Below are 6,000 nucleotides of genomic sequence, written 5' to 3' on the forward strand. Positions count from 1 at the left end.
CTCCTGTGAGAAAGGTCACTGGGCCTCCAGGACCCAGAGTCCTCTTAACAGGGAGGAGTATCAACCGACCAAAGGATTTCACCTCAAAGCTATGGTGGCAACATTTAACCTGAGGCAAAGACCTCCATCTTGTTTAAACACACACACACATAAATTTTAAACATCTGTACTTAAAACTAGTTTTGAGGAAAAGGAAGGAAATTAAAGTTTCACAAGTTGCTTTCTTGGCACCCTCCTGATCTTTCAGAGCCGAAGAAAGCCTGAGCATTTTTCCGTCAAGCTCTGTGTTAGTTCCTGGGGATGCGGTAGGAACAATTTATTAAAAAAGCTCACACCCTTATCCAATGTAAGTGCGGTGACTGCTTCTGTAGCCAAAATCTGAGGTGGTCAGATTATTCCAGATTTCTTCATTCAAAAAGCAAATGAAGTACCCCTGACCAAGTTCTATGCTCCTCTGGAGATGCAAAAAATAAAGAATATGTCCTGCCTTCAAGAATTCAGTCTGTAAAGTACGGGAAGTAAAGCTGCATTGACAACCCAGACTAAGCTAATTATCTCTAGAGGATAATAATCAGTAAGAGACAAAGGAGTCAACATATCTGTAATATATGTATATTAGAGCTATGAATCAACAGAGCTGTAACATCTAAGGAAACTGCAGGACATTACCAGGTATCACCAGGCTGTTAGTTACCCATGTGGTGGGTTTACCGCCACATGGGGGGCCTGCCTCCAAGGACATGAATCAGTGGCCCTAAGAGTTGCTGCTGTTGTCACTCAGTCGTGTCCGACTCTTTGCAACCCCGTGGACTGCAGCATGCCAGGCTTCCCTGTCCTTCACTGTCTCCCAGAGTTTGCTCAAATTGGTGATGAGAGGATAGTATGAACTGGTGAAAACCCCTAATACTACAGCTAAAGAGTTTTTTTTTTTTCCCTTTTGTTAAAATAAGTTTTTAAAAGATGATTCCAATGACAAAAAAAGTTAAATATTTTTAGAGAGTATTTCAGCCAACCCTCTAGAGCTTAATGAGCACTCTCTCTAGAAACCTCCAAAAATGGGCATAATAGAGTTAAAGCAAGCTAGTCTCCTGCATGCTGTATGCATGCCTCCGAATTTGAAATGCGTTGCAACTATTTCGACTTACCAGGGAAAGCAACAGAACTTTTAAGTAAATTTTTCCCCAATACCCAAGGACACTTTTAGATCAAGAGAATATTAGGTCCAAATTTTTTAGATAAATTTTTTTTTTCTTAAACAATGATCCCTATTTTTTCTACACAATTCATAAACGCTGCAGGATTTCAGAAAACCAGGTAAGACAGGGTGGCCACAAAATGAAGCGTTAAACTTATACCTGGCCATGCTTTTGCAGACTGCTAAAGCTATGCTGAGGTCTAGAAGCTGGGGGCTTCAGGTAAAAGTGAATTTCAGTCCCTTCTGTCACTCCGATGAGTGCATTTCCAAAACTGCGTGACCCCTGACTCCACTAACTTGGACTGTTTTAATGCCACTGCGCGAAGAGCAATTACACAGAGCAAATAAACAATTAACTGCAATTCCTCATTTGCACCCTCACCACTAACTCCAGCTGCGAACTGTGAGCAACGACAGTGATCCAATCCGAAAAGAGGATCCTATTTTTGGCAGAGAGCTAGCTAAAGGGAGAAAACCCTCAACTTTGGAGGATTAGGCTCAAGAAACGTTCACCATGCGTTTCTCCCCGGAACCACCAGCACACTGGGGGCCGGGAGGGGCGCGCGGGGCGACCCCTGCACGCGGCCGGCCGGCACCCGGGTTACCTGCGGGGTCAGCGCGCGCTCCCGCCGGGTGCAGGGCCGGGGGCGCGCCGAGGCGGCGGCGCAGGCCCGGCCCGACTCGCGGGCGCTCGGCGGGCGCCGCGGAGGGGGGCGGGGGGGGCGCTCCGTCCGGTTCGGTCGCCGCACTCGCATCCCTGCGCGCCGCCCCAGGCCCGCTCCCCGAGAAGAACCGGGCAAAGGGGCGACTGTTACCCAATAATAGCGCCCTACACAGTCGCAACAATGCGGGCGGGGAAACCCGGGAGCCGCGGGGCAGGGAACCGGAAAGCAGAGAGAGCCCGGCTCCGCGGCTCCTCCGGCGCGCGAGCCCAGTACTTTACTTGAGAACACGAGTCGGGGGCAAGCGACGCTCGGGGGAGCGGTGGGTCCCCAGAGGGGCCGAGGGAAAGGGGGCGCGGGTCCGGGCGCCCCGTGGTTGAGGGGGGGTGGTGGTCGCTGCCTCAGGAGAGGTGAGGCGCGCGCGCGCGACTGCCCCGGGGCCGCTCGCCAGACCGGCCCCGCGGCCCGAGGCGGGTGCGCTGGGAAAGGGGCGGACGCCACCAGGCCGCCGCCTCGGGCACGATGAATCGGGCTTTTTTTTTTTTTCCCCAGTGCGTAGTCCGGGCCTGGGCCGCCCCGAGCCCGCGTCCGGGGCCGCGGCCCGGCCAGGCCCGAGCCGGCCGGGGTGACTCAGGGCCAGGCCCCGCGCGGGCGCGCGCGTGCTCCCTCCCCTCCCGCCCCCGGCGCCCTCTGCCCACGAGTGCCCCGGCCCCCGCCGCCATTCCGACCGGTCGCGGCTCGGCGCCTCAGGCCTCTCGCCCGGCGCCTGAGCTCGGCCGCCGCGGCCCCAGTCACTGCGACACCGCGGCTCCGGGTCGGGCCTGCGCCGCCGCCGCCGCCTCCCCTCAGCCCCGGCGCCGCCGACAACTCACCCGCATTTCCCGGCTGCCTAAATGGCTCCGGCGACGTCTCCACCTGGTCGCTGGGCCCGGCCCCGGTTAAATCCCCGTCCCGCCAAGGTCTCGCCGCGTCCCTCAGCCGCCGGGGCTGCCCCGCCTGGAGCTGCGTGCGACACGGCTCCCGCCTCCTCCTCCTCCTCCCGGCCCGCCCGCCGGCCCTCCTCCCGCCGCCGCCGCCGCCGCCTGCACCACGCAACCTCCGCCCTCTCGCCTTCCCTTCGCCGCTCCCCGCCCTCCCGGCCTCACCGGCTCCGGCTCCCGCGGTGGAGAAGCTGGTGGGGGAGGGCCGGAACGCTCCGCCATCGGCGTCCGGGCGGGGGAGCCGGGAAACCGTCGCCGCCATCTCCCCACCAGCCCCGCGGAGCGGGAGGGGCCCGGAAAGCTCCCGCCCGCCGTGCCCCGGCCTCGGGTTCTCCCCACCCCGCCCGCCGCCCCGCGCCGCCGAGGCCCCGCTCGCGGGGCTGCTCTCTACCTGAAAGCCCCCGCGGGGCCCTGGCCATGGACGCCGCACCCTCCCCGGACAGGCGCACCGGATCCTCCTCCAGGTTTTACAGCCTCCCTGGCCTTGGGGGCCGCCTCTGAGGACCCGGCTTCCCGCCACTTTGGGCCGAACGAGGAGGGGGCGGGGGTGGTCACCTTCCTAGGTCGGGGCCCCAGCCTGAGGAGAAACCGGCCCGAAACACCTCGGAGCAGAGGGTCTCACACGCCCGCCCTCCCCCGCTCCTGCGCGCACACACACCCTGAACCGACACGGATCACAACTACACCCCCTGGATCTACCTCCCCGGCCGGGAGGATAACCAAAAGCCATACCCCGACCGGCTGATAAAAGTCAGAGATGGGCGAGTGGCCCTGAAAGGCAGGCGCAGCAGACTCTAGAGAAACGTGCCGTCCGTTCTCGTCCATTCTCTGAACCCCAGGACACCTGCGGCCTCGTGGATCGGCACCTCAAAGTCCCAGCTACTCGGAGCCTCTCTGTCTCTCTCTCTCTCTCAAATCGGTTCGGAGATCAAACCAAATTAGCTTACCTCTTCAAACTCTTTAACCCACTCTTTTTTGAACAGATATCGACAGACACTTTACCATTAATCTCTGTAAAGATAAATGAAGAATGAAATTGAAGGTCTTACATATATGGATGGGATGAGGTACGACTATTGAATAGGACTGTTTTCACCAGCGCTGCGGAGTTGTTCGTCACATTCATCTGAAATTAACTCACAAGTGGGTACCTGAAATACAAATTTGGGCAGCGCAAATGGCCACCTGGCTTCCTATGGGGACACAGGTGAGCAAGCTTGGACTTGGAGGGACTTCTGCTCTAATCCCATGGTCCATGAACAATTCAACATGGAAGGATTTCAGGTTATCTGGGCCAAAGACTTGAAGAGTGTAACTTCCTGTTTTGCTCCAAAACTAAAACATTAAGTATCACCTTGGAGTGGAAATGTTAGGCCCAGAGCCTAGGGCTACTCCCACAGCCCTCACTGTTTCCTGAGGAATATGGGTGTCTCTTAGAAGAAGTATCTAAGACATATTTGTATATGCGGTTCCTCCTCTTGAAATGTGGCCTTTTGTCAACAACTCTTTATCTTTGAAAGTATGGCATTTGTCTGTATCTGTCACCAGAGTATGTGATCTCTCAGCCTATTTAAGGATTTTTAAATTCGTGCTTTATATCCTCAACGGACATGAGTTGGAGCAGACTCCGGGAGATGGTGAAGGACAGAGAAGCCTGGCGTGCTGCAGTCCATGCGGCTGCAAAGAGCTGGACAGGACTGAGCGACTGAACAGCAACAAATATCCTATACTTTTAAATATTCAAAAGAAGCTTAGATGTATTTAACTTTCTCATGGGCACATAGGAGAATTGAAGGTAAAAATGGAAGGCTTGTTTATATATGTACACATATATGGGAGACTGCACATATATGGTTTCTCTGAGACCCTCACTTCTGTGTGCTTTCCTCAGAGGACAGGTTAGCTCATCTCCCGTTTCTCTAACCTCTCCTCTCCCATCTCATCATCCAATATGGTCGTCCTGTCTGTGACTCCCCACAGCTAACACGTGAGATGAGTGGGTCAACTTTCCCTTTGCTGTTTGTTTCTTCCAATGTCTGTTTTTCCTTAATGGGAGATTTAGTTAATCTCTACCTTCCTCTCCACTTCTCATTGCCTCAGTTCCTGGTTCTTAATTTCTTCCAGCCTTTATTCTTCACTCATCTGCACTATTATTCTTAGCTCTAAGGCTACACCATTGACTTTTATGTCCACTTCATAACCAGGTTGCATCTGTACCACTTCTGCTCTGCACAGGTAACCTTGCCTCCTACCTAACCATTTATTCTCTTTCCACTCCAGCACTTCTCCGTCTTCTCCCCGATCTCAGCAAAACTGATGTTGTCCTCCTGTCAGATGACCCAGCATTTGGAGGGGCAATTAACTTATAGATGTTAGAATCAAAATCCAAAATAGTCTGACTAGAATATTAGGTCAAAACCTAGGATAAAATATAACTTTGCAAACCTAAAACAATATGATGAAGTTCAAAAAGCCCACGTTTTAAATTTAAGCAGACCTCGGTTTATATTCAAACTCAAACCACCATCTTTTGTCTTGGTTAAGCCAACTTCTATGGGGATTAAAATACTTACCTCATTAGGTTGTTGTGAAGAGTAACTCCTTCATAATCACAGCATACTTCCTGAAACAGTGTTAGTCCCTTTCTTTCCTTGTCTTCTGTACAGTTGAGATTTACTGACTGCCCTATTTGGTTGTTGGTAATGCTGACATTTTCTAAGTCATGAGTTCAGTTGCTCAGTTGTGTCCAACTCTGCAACCCCATGGTTTCAAAGTCATACAAGCCCGAAAACGGTATACTGACCTGTGAACCTTGCATCCCAGAGCTAGTCACCATCCTAAAGAAATCTTTTGTCTATTTGGCTCAGTCTGGGGACATACAGTATCATCATCACACTCACTTTTCAAAGAAAAACTTAAGACTCCAATAGTAGGCAGTTTGCCCCGAATCACAGCTTAATCGGTAGCATAACCTGACACAGTGACTCCCAAGTGCGAGTAGATCCATTCCTTTACTACGATGTTTCCCCACACCTGTATCGTTCGTTTAACCTTCTGAATGGTTTTCCTGGTTCTCATCTCTGCTCTGTCCTTCCAGCCTGCACAGTGACTGAGCCCCACTGGCTCATTCCAAACTGATTCCTTCATCATTGAATCTTTATCT

The 6,000-nt window shown here is 53.1% G+C and overlaps 1 protein-coding gene across 5 annotated transcripts in view; it reads right to left on the reverse strand.

The window, feature by feature from the left end:
• The window catches only part of CUL1 (cullin 1), an 88,497-nt gene extending 84,738 nt beyond the window's left edge, over positions 1 to 3,759 (reverse strand). Inside the window, exon 1 of one of the 5 annotated variants that reach the window (XM_086395100.1) lies at positions 3,570 to 3,759. The gene's annotated coding sequence lies outside the window, so the exon portion shown is untranslated. Of the gene's footprint in view, positions 1 to 2,729; positions 3,122 to 3,228; positions 3,475 to 3,569 lie in introns of those variants that run through there. The other 4 variants (XM_086395098.1, XM_086395097.1, XM_086395096.1 and 1 more) reach the window with 4 other exon arrangements.
• Between the last annotated feature and the right edge of the window lie 2,241 nt (positions 3,760 to 6,000).

Source organism: Bos grunniens, chromosome 4, assembly GCF_055505025.1.
Source record: "Bos grunniens cultivar Pamir isolate PY7600 chromosome 4, Bosgru_T2T1.0, whole genome shotgun sequence".
Taxonomy (NCBI): Eukaryota; Metazoa; Chordata; class Mammalia; order Artiodactyla; family Bovidae; genus Bos; species Bos grunniens.